Source organism: Phyllostomus discolor, chromosome 1 (genome assembly GCF_004126475.2).
Source record: "Phyllostomus discolor isolate MPI-MPIP mPhyDis1 chromosome 1, mPhyDis1.pri.v3, whole genome shotgun sequence".
NCBI lineage: Eukaryota > Metazoa > Chordata > Mammalia > Chiroptera > Phyllostomidae > Phyllostomus > Phyllostomus discolor.
Window position 1 is genome coordinate 24,402,711 of NC_040903.2, and position 13,393 is coordinate 24,416,103.

The 13,393-nt window shown below is 40.9% G+C and overlaps 1 protein-coding gene across 7 annotated transcripts in view; it reads left to right on the plus strand.

Moving 5' to 3' along the window:
• Positions 1 to 421: 421 nt before the first annotated feature.
• The window catches only part of N4BP2 (NEDD4 binding protein 2), a 98,326-nt gene continuing 85,354 nt past the window's right edge, over positions 422 to 13,393 (plus strand). For 5 of the 7 annotated variants that reach the window (XM_036019942.1, XM_028506573.2, XM_036019937.1 and 2 more), the window contains exons 1-2: positions 1,481 to 1,594; positions 8,353 to 8,417. The gene's annotated coding sequence lies outside the window, so the exon portion shown is untranslated. Of the gene's footprint in view, positions 522 to 1,480; positions 1,595 to 8,352; positions 8,418 to 13,393 lie in introns of those variants that run through there. The other 2 variants (XM_036019928.1, XM_036019957.1) reach the window with 1 other exon arrangement.

Sequence of the window (13,393 nt, forward strand, 5' to 3'; positions counted from 1 at the left end):
AATTTCTACTCAGTTTAAAGCAATTACTGACAACATCGACAGTTAGTTTGTCTCTTACATTCAAAGGAGTACTCTATCAGGAGGCTATTCGTTTCTCCAGGAAAAAACACTGAAAATGTAATAAAAAGTGACTACAAAGGGTGGAAGGAGGATGAAAAAACAGATAAGCAAAACCACCATCCACCACTAACAGAAAGCAAATATGAAATTTCATGTACCTGAAAACACTGAATATTTGACGTCAGACCACAGCAGTAATAAACCAAGGAAAAGCCGAGTTTAGGAAGGAAAAAAAAATGGAGGCTTGGGGACAAGCTGATAATACAGTGATCGCAAGACAGAAGAGAACACCTTTGCTTTTACTTGGCTCCGAAAACTGAAGCTCTATGTAGGGCAAAGGTCAGGGTCTGCAGTTCTACAAGCTTACGTGCACATATTTTTGTGCTTCCGCCAGAGTGTTTAGACCGCACTTTGGAAGCGCCAGTTGGAACCCGACATCCTTCGACCCAGCGGCGGCCGCGGTAGGTCCCTTTGTCTCCGGGTTTGAAGGCGGCCGCGCCTTGTCCGTCGCCCAAGCGTGCAGAGGGACTCAGGGCCGCGCGCCCTGAAACCGCCGCCCTCCGCGCCGCACGCGCAGAGGCGTGGGGTTCGCGCGCCAGCTGCCACCGCTGTAGCCCTAGACTCCCGGAGTCAACAGCCCAGTTAGGCAACACCGAGGCCGGCTGGTTTGGCCCGCTGTCCCTCCGGACTTGTAACCCGGACCTGCGCGGGGCGGGCTCTCCCCGACTCCCATTTGCTCCCCTCCTCCACCCGCGAGTACGACCTTGTGTTTCTGTTTTGCTTTTGGGGCTTGGGAGAGCGTGCGAAGGGCTAGGAATTGGTGTGGTGCACCACGCTGCTTATTTCAACATGTATTTCGGGCCCCTTTTTGTCTTGTTCAGCAGTGCAAAACGGCTCCTGCCTTCCTCGAAAACCAGTGTTGAAAAGGGCTTGCTCCTCCATGTGACCCGCCCCACCTCAAGACCCCCGACAGCAAAAGGGGGAAACTAGTCAGGCTTTCGGGCGAGCTTTTTTTGGGGGGGGGGGGGGGGAGAAGACGAGCCCCACGTGGCTGGACCCGCCAGGCCGGGACTCGCTTTCCAGAAGGAAAAGAGGAGGCGGGTGAGCCCGTGGCCCGGGTCGCAGAGGCCTGCGGGGGGTGGGGGGGGCGGTCCCACGCGCCTAGTCGGAGCCTGGGACGAACCAGAGGTCGCAGCGGATGCGGGCAGCTGTGAGGGAGGGGGAGGGTGGCGATCCACCTGGGCGACGTGGCAGCCATTCCGTGGTCCTCGAGACCCCTCCCCACTCAGCCGCCCACCCGCCCTCTCGGGGCTGGCTGCTGGGAGGCTGCTCTTCCCCGGTCCGACAGCGAGCGGCAGTGTCTCTCCGCCGGGCGTTTGTCGCGCGTCTCCCCCGCAACCGCCGCTCCTCACCAGCCCAGCGCCGCGCCTGGGAGCGCATTGGTGGCGGCGGGAAAGGGCTGCGGACCGCGTTGCGCACTCGCACTCGACGACGCGGCCCTGGCGCCCGCGCCTACTGCTAGCTCCTGGAGCAGGTAAAGGCGGCGGGTGGGAAGTGGAGCGGTGGGTCTCGGATGAGGGTCCCTTAGGTAACCGGGAGCCGAGCCACAGCGGAGGTCCGGAGACAGGGACGGGCGGCGCTGCAACCGAAATCCAAAGTTCCAAATGTGGAGTCCGGTACCGACTGCCTCCAGCCCGGCCCGCGGGCCCCGGGCTCCGGGACAGAAGGGAAGTGAGGCATCAGCAAGAGGCGGGCCCTGGCGCGCAGCCCGTTCCCGGGCGAAGGTGGGGGCCTCGGCTGTTTCCCAGCCTCTCAGTTCCTGGCAGGTTTCCAGGCCCCAGACACACCCCTCCCCCCACCGGGGGCTTTTTCGGTTCCCGCCAGAGCTGGCCCTCGCGCCCCTCGGATCGCCTTTGGCGTTTCTCAGGCAGGGCATTCTTGGAACTTCGCCCACCCTTCCAAGCACGTAGTCGTAGCAAAGCTGTTTATTTACTCACTTCGTTACACGTTTTGATTTTGAATACTGCGGGGAGACCTTCGCAGTCCCTGGCTTCTGTGCCTCTCTGACCCTGGTCCCCACCTGCCTCCCTCGCCGCTGTTTTGATCCTCCCTGGGACCTTCCTTGAACCCTACCGTCATCCGGACTCTCTCTGAGATGTCCATTTGGATATCAGTTTTTCATAAAGTCCGTCATCTGACCTGGGGCAGTTCATTCCTTATTCTCTTTTGGTTAACACACTTTCTTCCCCCACAGAAAGAGAGCTAGAGTAATAAGAAAGAAAACATGTTCATGCCACATTACGCTCAGTGTTGTTTTTAAAGAATCTTTCGGCAATAATCTTTAAAACTAGGATCTGGTATTTGTGGCATGGACAGGTTTGTACACATTTCGCCATGCAGTGGTTGTAATGTCTCCATAGCACAGTTCTGACTTGAAGGCAGGATTGGCTGGTTTTTCTACTAGACATCTTTAAGCCAATCAAGCAGCGCATTTTGCCCGGAGACTGGTTTACTCAGAAAACGTGGGGATTGGTAGAGCTCAGAGAAGGGAATCCTGGAGATCAACCTGGCCTCTCACAAAACCATGATTGATGTGCAGCTGCCTCTCGTATCCCACTTTTTAAAATGTTATCTCTTTACCCCAGCATCAGCCTTTTTATTCCATTTCATTCATGGTTTTTTTTTTCCACTCAAACAGCAACCTCTCTTTGTAACTCCTTTTAACTCTCATCCTTCAGTTTTCAATTAAGAAAACTGTACATGCTTGAAAGGTAAACATGTGTTTTGTGTTTTGATAATCACTGGTCCAATTTTCTTATGTCCATTTTTAAATATCTGAAATGAACAATTTTTAGTTCTTATGCCAGAGCCTTTATTATTTAAGTGGTTGTGCTAGGGTGGGGGAGGGGCTGCAGTGATGGAGATGGTGGAAGAAGAGGAAAGTAATGGCTGCTTTTTTTCTACAAGGAGGTTCCAGTTTAGTTCATGAAAAATTATTAATGTACAAAAAAACCTAACTCCAGTACAAATCACCGTGCACTACTTAGGGATGTCAGTTTGTGTACCTGTTGGCTTTAGTTGCTTTGAGGGGGAGAGTAAAGAGGACGGGACTATTGGACTTCATAGAAAAAGTGGATTTGAGTTATGGTAAATGAATGCTTTTTCTTTATTAAAGTAGGCGTAGTATCTTACAACACAGTAGAGGCTAAATAAATACAGTATAGGTGCATTTTTAGTAGTGAGGATTTTTTAAAATTTTTCATGATTATGGTTATGCATGTCTCTTGTTAAGCAAACAGTAATCACATGAGTTAGATAATAGCTGCATCATCTTTGTTTTCCTAACTTTTACTCCTTTATATGCAAATTCACATTGTAAGTCTTGGGGAGGAGTCTCAAATTTGAGAGGTCAAGCATTGAATCGTACATCGTTGTTAAATGTTTTCCTTTATAAATATATTAGGAATTAAAGAAGAGATTGAATTAAAAAAACATATTTTATGCCAGGCAATGAGTAAGCCAGGCGTCATTACATCCTCACCGCCCTCATCCCCATGATAATGAAAGTGCCTATCATTTATATATATATATACAGTAGCCCCTCCCCTCTTACTCGAAGTTTTGCTTTCTTCCTTTTCAGTTACCCACATCAGCTGTTGTTCAAAAATATTAACTGGGAAATTCCAGAAATGAACAATTCATATGTTTTAAATTGTATACTGTTCTGAGCACCTCGTGTCATCTCATTACGTTACGTAGGCCTTATATCATCACATCACAGGAAGAAGGATGGATATAGGACAATAAGATGTTTTCAGAGAGAGATTATACTCACAAAGCTTTTATTATACTATATTATAATTATTCTATGTTGTTCTTAATTATTGTTAATCTCTTACTGTGCCTGATTTATAAATTAAACTTTTTAGGCGTGTATGTATAGGAAAAAACAGTATATACAGGGTTGGGTACTATCTGCAGTTTCAGGAATTCACTGGGGTCTTTCAGTGCATCCCACTTGGATAAGAGGGGACTGCTGTATTGATTTATCACTTGAACATTTCCCCTTTTACTTTACAATGAGTAATTCAATTTGCTTATATATAAAACCATGTATAGGTTTTAACATTACTCTGAATTTTGGTTTATTGAATTTACTGTTAAGTACCTTTCTATGCACTGTACTAAAGTCTTTAAAATATGGCTAGATGGAAGGTTGGCAGGCTGTTGGGAACAATCTCAGAATTGCGCTCCAGAAATGTTGTATTAGGGTGTCTAGATTAAGGTTAATCAGTTGGCACTATCCAAATTTACATGATTTCAAAAATTAAAAGAGCATTTCATTAATTTCCATGGGGAAATAAACTAGCTGAGCCAGCTAGATTTGGATGAGTATTAGTCAGTGGAATTACTGAATCAAGGAACCCACGTGTTGCGCTTGCCCAAGCAGTGGCTCTGGGTGTACCAATTTCTCCACGTTCCTGACTGGTGGTGGACAGTGTAGCTTTCTAAATGTGGATTGTCTGTTCATATCCTTTGATCATCTGTTGGATCTGTATTTTTAGAGCTTTGAGCAAGACTTAAACATATGGTTATGGGTTTTTTTGTTTTGCTTTGTTTTACAAGTATTTTTCTGTAGTTTGCTGTTTTACTTTTTTGGTTGTCTCACTGTCAGAAGTTTAAAATGTTCATACATTAATTATTATTCTTTTCCTTTGTCAGTCCTTCATACTCCCAAATGAAGAAATTTTCATTGTTCCACAGATGTGATAACGAGTTTTTCTAACATTTTAAAAATTTAATCAGAATTCATTTTAGTATAAAGTATGACACCACTTTAACCTGTTTTACAGATTACTGTGAAATCATTTTAATGCCATTAAAAATTCTCTTTTACCTTGTTTTAGAAAGCCTATCTTACTACATATAAATTATAAGATGTATTATTAGGACTACCTCTGGACTCCTATAATAGCTCTGTGATCTTTTATTGGATTTTGTGTACCACTTAATTTTACTATGTTTCATAATATGCTGTGGTATTTAGTAGGATAGATTTCCTCCCTGTGTCTTTTTTTAAAAGAACATTTTTATACATTTTCTCTATTTAATTTAAGGATTAGTTTGGGAAACTGACATGAATAATGCTTAATTTTTCTGTTCTGAAGCAGTGCATTGGTTTTTTTTTTTTTTTTTTAATTCCTTTCTGTCCTAGTGTCACAGGTTCGATTCCCAGTCAGGGTACATTCCTGGGTTGCAGGCCATGACTCCCAGCAATCACACATTGATGTTTCTCTCTCTCTCTCTTTCTCCTTCCCTTCCCTCTCTAAAAATAAATAAATAAAATCTAAAAAAAACTCGTTTCTAGCCCTGGCTGGCATAGCTCAGTGGATTGAGCGCGGGCTGGGAACCAAAGTGTCCCAGGTTCGATTCCCAGCCAGGATACATTCCTGGGTTGCAGGCCATAACCCCCAGCAACCACACATTGATGTTTCTCTCTCTCTCTCTCTCTCTCTCTATCTCTATCTCTATCTCTATCTCCCTCTCCCTCCCTTCCCTCCCCAAAAATAAATAAAAAAAAATTCCTTTCTGTCCTTGAATTTATTGTTTCTTCTGTTTAGAGTATCTACTATTCTCCCTGCCTTTCTTCCCCTAAACTCTTTGCTATCCTACTTCAAGATTTAATTGATATTTGTTAGTTTTCTTTTCTTTCCCCAGTAAAGGTAATCACTTACCTCTGAACTTTTTGTGTACTTACATTACTTGCTATTGTGGGGAAAGGGAAGATCCCCTTCCCTCTTCTGGGTCTTTTGGCTGATTGAAGAATCAAATTGGTGTGAGACAGATTGACAAGAGAAAATGAAGTTTCATGTTCATGGGATCCCACATATATGAGAGATTCAGAGACAGAAAGGGAAAATAAGGCATATGTGACTTTTTGGTAAGGTACCTTGGAGTTGCTTGCTTCAGAGTGTCTTTTGCTGGGTGACAAGAAGGACAAATGTTCAGTATTTATTAGTTAGCCTTGACATACAGATACGTCAAAAGAAGTTATATCTGATAAAAATGTCTTATCATGGGCAAGGCCCCTAATTCAAATTCTTCTAGGTAGTTGAGGGGGGCGGAAGCTTCTCTTGAGCGTGCAGGGTCTCAGTTGCCTTTATATTTATTTATTTAATCTTTATTATGTTTGTTTTCCATTATGATTTAATCCCCTTATACCCCCTAGGTCTCAGTGGCCTTTAGCTCAAAGTAATCTGCATACCACAGAAACACATCTTGGGGTGACTTGTTCTGAACCATTATACTACCTCTTGTATTACATCCTTCCTCTAGTAACTGTGAGCTTCACTGAATCTTACTTTTTTCCTTTGCCTAATGCTCATCCCAACACTGTAAGTGTGTAGACATTAAATAAATACTGGCATAAATAAAGGAGGCATTTTACTTTTAAGAATATTTCTGTCTCTTTGCTGTTAATTCTCTAATCTCCAACCCAAAGTTCTTTTTTTGATAACTGGACATATATCATCTATGTTTATGATATGTCCATTTGTCTCCTCCCACATACACTTCAGACTTGGCATATTTAAAACTGTGGTCATCAACCTTTCCTCTCCCATCCTCAAACCAAAAATACGACACAGACTGCCTGTTTTCCATTGTCTTTCTAGGGGAAGATTAAATGAGATACTGCACATGTAGTAAGAATTTAGTAAATAGTAGACACTGCTAATAACAGCTTGGCAGAAACATGGGCTAGTCTCTGTCTTTTTCCTTTTATATTGTTTGATCACTGAACCCTGCTGGATTCTTTTTCCTTATTATCTATTCTCTAGGCTACCATCCTACTTCATTGTTAGCATCGTCTCTCACCTGGATTGCTCCAGTAGTGTCCTAAGTGGTTACACTCTTCCAGTCTTGCTGTCCCATCCATTTTTCCCATTGTAGCCAGAGTAATTTGTCTAACACATTCAAGCATGTAACTCCCCTGCTAAAAACGTGTGTGTGTGTGTGGTTTTTCATTGCCTTCAGGAAAAGTCTGAACTTCACTTGGCTTTTAGAATTTTTATGATCTGGTTTATTTACCTCTTCATCCTTTTTTACTTTCTATCTTTGCCCTCAATGCATTAGTGATATCCAATTACTTGCATTTCTCCCGTAAGATGCTTGTTAGTTAAACTAGGCCTGAGTACCAAAGTTCCCTTTGTCTGAAATGCCTCCCCTAGTTTCCTGCTTTCCTCCCTTTGGTTTTGTTAACTAATACCTGTCTTTGAGGTCGAGGTGATACATCTGTGGGGAAGCCCCCTTTGATACCTCCAGGCTATGTTAACACACGCTTTCAGGTTGTTTCCCTACCACTCTCTTTTCTGTTATGATATTGTAACTGCTTGCTTATTTATCATCTTACCATGTGCTTGTTAGGGTGAAAGAAAGGTAAATTGACTATCTTGAAACATGGTATAATTTGTACAAAATATATTAAAAATGGAATTAAATAATAGTTTGGGGGTTTACCTAATAGGGAAAGGAAAGAGACATCATATTTGATGGATGAAGGTTTTCAAAGTCAGGAAAGGCATACTGGGCCGGTCCGTTGATAGCTTCAATGAAATATCTTTTGACATATAATTTCCTTTTCTTGTTCTGTTTATTAGTTAGGACTTGTGGGATTGCAAGTAACAGAGATACAGTTTGAGATAATCTGTGGAGGAAAAAGTTACAGGTTTAATAACCATACAGAGTGGGGCAAAAGTAGATTTGTAGTTTTTTGTATGGAAAATAATACAATAAGGAAATAATAATACAAGAATTAACTTTCATGTACTCACAACTATAAACCTACTTTAGCCCCACCCTGTATAACAGAGACTATATGGGTAGAGATTGCCTTGAGGTGTTAAGGGGGAAACTTGCCCGTAATTAAATCCTTCCTGTACTTACAGTCTGTGCATACTGGAGTCATTTCTCCTACTGCCAGTATGCTTCTTTATATGGTACGACCATGTTCCTGGGCAACACTGGCTTATCTGCTTACAGCCTCATGTCGGTGGTGCTAGATAGATTTGGTCACATGCCCATCCCTTGATCAATTCCTGTAGCCGAGGGCATGAGGTACTGTGCTTAGTTCAGCCTAGGTCATGTGATGTGCCCATTTATATGGCCAGGGACCTGTTAGCAGAAGAATATACCCAGTGGGATAGAGGAGAAGAAGGGGGAGCTCTGAGGAGCTACAAAGAATGTCCACTATAATTCTTAATTAGCCTTCTGATCATTAATTTATTTTCCTAGGTACTTTTTTTTATGGGAAAGAGATCCTTTGTATTGTGGACCTGAGTATTCCAGATACTGAAATGGTAAGTCCAATATTTTAAAAAACTAAAATGGCTTTTGGTTTGTGCTGGCATATATCAAAATTTTGTTGAGCTGTTTGCTAAACATGACACGTCTGCGAGCTGCTGATGCTTATGGGATGCTTATAGGCTAGGAGTCCAAATAAATGCAAAGTTGCTGAGATAGAGGCATATTTGTGGTGCAGTGGGAGCTGTGTCTAAGTCAGAAACACCCTACTAATGGATAATGGGAAACTTTCTTGAAGGGAAGTTAGTTGAGTGGAGAAATAAGGGTTGAGTGGGTGAGAGTAGAAGGACTTTGGGCACTGTGTGAGGCACAGTGATGGTGAAATGCCCTTCGTTGTGTGGGGAAACAAATAATTAGATAGAAGTGGAACAGAGAGCACCTGAGGGGAAGCAGAGGAAGAGGAGGCTAGGGTTAGTTTAGGGACTAGATCATAGATGTCCTTATGCTTTACCAAGGAATTGGAACTTGATCTTGAAAGCTATAGAGAATCCTTTAGGGATTTTAAGCTGGACCTGTCAGGCTTGAAGTGCCTATGTATAGTATCCAAGTGGATGCATTTGTCAGGCAGTTAACTCTGTTGGAGTTTGGTAGAGAATTCTTGGCTGGAGTCACACCTAGAAGTCTTGAGGCCAAGGTTTTGGATGGACCTAGTACAAGCTGGTGGAGCAGAAGGTTGGGGACAGAACCAGGGGAACAATGACATTGAAAGTGTAAGCACAAGGAAGGGAATCTGGAGGCTCCTCAGGACACTGAGAGGGGCAGCCAGAGAAACACGGGTAGATGTAGGGACAGATTACAGTGGGAAGTTGAAACAACAAATGTACACCCCTTTTATTTTAAGAAACAAACTGTATAGGAGATACCAGGAGTTTGTTTGAGTTAAAAATTCACCTGATCATTATTAATTGTGGCTACATTGAGAAAACCAAGTTTCTGAACAGTTTTTCCAGTGTAGGAATTTGAACTATTGTAATTACAAATTTTAAAGAGAGGAAGGAGAGGGTGGAGGCTTTTTGGAGGGTGGTGGTTGATAGGAAAGAAGTGATCAAGTAGGGGATATATGTGATATACATAATATCAGTCATAGTGGGGATGCAGAGTACCTATGTTTTGCACCTCGTTTCTTGAGCTATAAAAATACAGTAAATCTATTGTATTTTACCAGGAGACCTGGAGTTGATTACAGGTTGTGTAGTTGTAACTAAATTTAGTTCATCTCTCAGGATTTCTTTTGTGATTTTCTTTTCTGTCTTTACCTTGGAGTGAACATTTTCTTTCCCTGCTAAACCACCTTCTCTTATTTTTGATTTGTAGTTAAACCCCTTATTTTTTTTAAAGAAATAGTAGTAAACTATAACATAAAATTTACCACCTTAACCATTTTAAGTGAACAGTACATTAATGTTAATGTACTGTTCCTTTGTACATGTACCTTTTTATTCTGTTCATTGTTTGCTATGTAGAAATTATTTAGTTTGGTTTAGTGCTATTTGTTTTTTATTGTATTTTTTTATTACCATTTAGTCCCTTTATGTCCCTTTCCCCACAATCTGAATGTACTGAATGTACATTGTTAATACAACAAATCTCTAGAACTTTTCATCTTGCAAAACTGAAACTATAGACCCATAGTTGAACGATTTTCCTTTGCTCCCTACTCCAGTTCCTTGTAACCATCATCCTACTTTCTGTTTCTAAGAATTTGATTCCTTTGACTCCTTGTATAAGTAGAATCATACAGTATTTGTCTTTATGTGACTGGTTTATTTTACTTAGCATAATGTCCTCAAGGTTCATCCATGTTGTAGCATATGATAGGATTTTCTTCTTTTTTTCAGGCTGCAATATACTCCATTGTGTGGCTGTGTTGTGTGTGTGTATACATACCACATTATCTTTTTTAAAAAAGATTTTGAATGTTTATTTATTAATTTATTTTTAGAGAATGGGGAATGGAGGTAGGCCTCTCACACACTCCCAGCTGGGGTCCTGGCCCACAACCCAGGCAAGTGCCTTGACCAGGAATCAAACCAGTGACGTTTTGGTTGGCAGGCTGATGCTCAACCCATTGAGCCACACCAGCTGGCACATTTTCTTTCTTTATTCTTCTGTTGAACATTAGGTTGCCTAGACATCTAGGTTACTTTCACCTCTTAGTTATTGTGAATGATGTTGCAATGTATATGGGTGTGCATATGTCTTGAGGTCCTGTTTTTAATTCTTTTAGATATATGCCCAAAAGTGACATTGCTGGATTGTATTCTATTTTTAATTTTTTTAAGGAACCTCCATACTGTCGTGCATAGCAGTTTCATCATTTTACATTCCTACTAGCAGTGCACAAGGGTTCCAGTTTCTCAGCATCCTCACCAACACTTGTTATTTTTCTTTTCTTTTTTTTTTTTGGATAGTGGCCATTCTAATGGGTGTGAGGTGATATGTTATGGCTTTGATTTGCATTTCTATGATTAGTGAATTAAGCATCTTTTCATATGCTTATTGGTTGTTTGTACATCATCTTTGGACAAAAGTCTCTTCTTGTCCTTTGCCCATTTTAAAAATTGAGTTATTTATTAATTTTTTTGGTTGAGGGGTATGAGTTGTTTATATATTTTGGATATTAACTGCTTATCGGATATGGTTTTTAAATAATTTCTTCTGTAGGTTGCCTTTTTATTCTGTTGATTGTTTGCTATGTAGAAATTATTTAGTTTGGTTTAGTGCTATTTGTTTCTTTATTGTATTTTTTATTACCATTTAGTCCCCTTATGTCCCTTTCCCCATAGTCACCACACTGTTGTCTATGTCCATTTTTCTTTTTCCTCACTTCCTCTACCCTCCGCACCCCTTTAGCCATCATCCTGCTCTCTGAGTCTGTCTCTATTTTGCTTGTTAGTTCAGTTTGTTCATTAGGGTCCACATATAAGTGAAATCATATGGTATTTGTTTTTATGTAACTGGCTTATTTCACTTAGCATAGTGTTCTCCAGGTCCATTCATGTCGTTGCAAAGGGTAAAACTTTCTTCTTTTTTATGCTAAGTAGTATTGTATTGTGTAAATGTCCCATAGTTGTTAAGTTGTTATATCCACTCATCTACTGATGGACACTCAGGCTGCTTCCATATTTTGGCGATTATAAAAATGGTGCAATGAACATAGGGGTGCTTATGTTCCTCGAAATAATTTTTGTGTTCCTTTAGATATATTCCCAGAAGTGGGATCTCTGTGTCAAATGGCAGATCCATTTTTAACTTTTTGAGGTATCTACATACTGCTTTCCACAGTGGCTGCACCAGTCTGCATTCTCACCAACAGTGCAGAAGGGTTCCCGTTTCTCCACATCTCACCAGCACTTGTTTTTTTATTAATTGTGATACCCTTTTGGACCAGTGTGAGATAATACCTCACTGTGGTTTTAATTTGCGTGTCTGTGATGATTACTGACTTTGGGCATCTTTTCATGTTTCTCTTGGCCATCTGGATGTCCTCTTTGGAGAAGTGTTTATTCAGGTCCTTTGCCCATTTTTTTAATTGGGTTATTTGATTTTTTGGTGTTGAGTTTTGTAAGTTCCTTATAAATTTTAGATATTAACCCCTAATCAGATGTTTCATTGGTGATTGTTCTTTTATTCAGTTGATTATCTTTTTATTTTGTTGATGTTTTCCTTTTATTTTTGCCACCCCCGCCCCCCTTGAGTTTAGTGCTGTATCTTTGAAAAGAAGTAATTGCCAAATCCAATATCATGAAACTTTCCCTCTATGTTTTAGGAGTGTTGTAATTTCAGGTCTTAAACCCTTAGACCCTTTCAGGACTTTTGAGTTAATTTTTCAATATGGTGTAAAGGGTTCAGCTTCATTTTTTTTTAATTGATTGGGGAGGGATGGAGGGAGAGAGAGAGACAGGCAGGCAGGCAGAGAGAGATATTTGTTGTTCTACTTATTTATGCATTGATTGGTTGATCCTTGTATGTGCCCTGACCAGGGGTCTAACCCTTAACCTTGATGTATCTGGGTGCTCAAACCAACTGAGCTATCTGGCTAGGGTGAAGCTTCATTCTTTTTTTTTTTTTAATATTTTATTTATTTATTTATTTTAGAGAGGGAAGGGAGGGAGAGAGAGAGAGAAACATCAATGTGCGGTTGCTGGGGGTTATGGCCTGCAACCCAGGAATGTACCCTGGCTGGGAATCGAACCTGGAACACTTTGGTTCCCAGCCCATGCTCAATCCACTGAGCTACGCCAGCCAGGGCCTGAAGCTTCATTCTTTTACATGTGGATATCTAGTTTTCCCAGCATCATTTGTTGAAAAGACTATCATTTTTCCATTGTTTAGCTTTGGGACTCTTACGGAAAATTGCTTGACCATAGATGTGAGAGTTTATTTCTGGGCTCTATATTCTGTTCCATTGGTTCTATGTCTGTCTGTATGCCAGTGCCACATTGTTTTGATTACTGTAGCTTTGTAATATATGTTGAAATCAGGAAGTGTGAAGTCTCCAGCTTTGTTTTTCTTTCTCAAGTATGCTTTGCTGTTTGGAGTTCTCTAAATTTTTACGCTTTAAAAACTTTATCTTCATTTTTTTCCTTCTTAATTACAGCACTCATGATTGAATTTTTCTTTTTTTTCTGAACTCGTGGATAGATAACCAGATGAACTTTCAAAATACGGCATGTGCCCTGCTTAATGAAAACTTGGCATAGTTTGAGTTAGAAATTTCAAATTAAAGCCTTGGTATTTGAATTAAATATTTTTTATACTTTGTAGAATTAAACAAACCACTTTACTTAAAGCAGGGTACATTTTAAAAACTTATTAGCAAAATGCTTAGATATATAGAAAAGTAGAATAGTATATAATACATTGAACTCATGTATACTCACCTCCTAGATGCAAGAATTGTTAATAATTTTGCCACATTTGCTTTATCTATATGTAGTTTACATGTATGTATAAATTTCCTGAACCATTT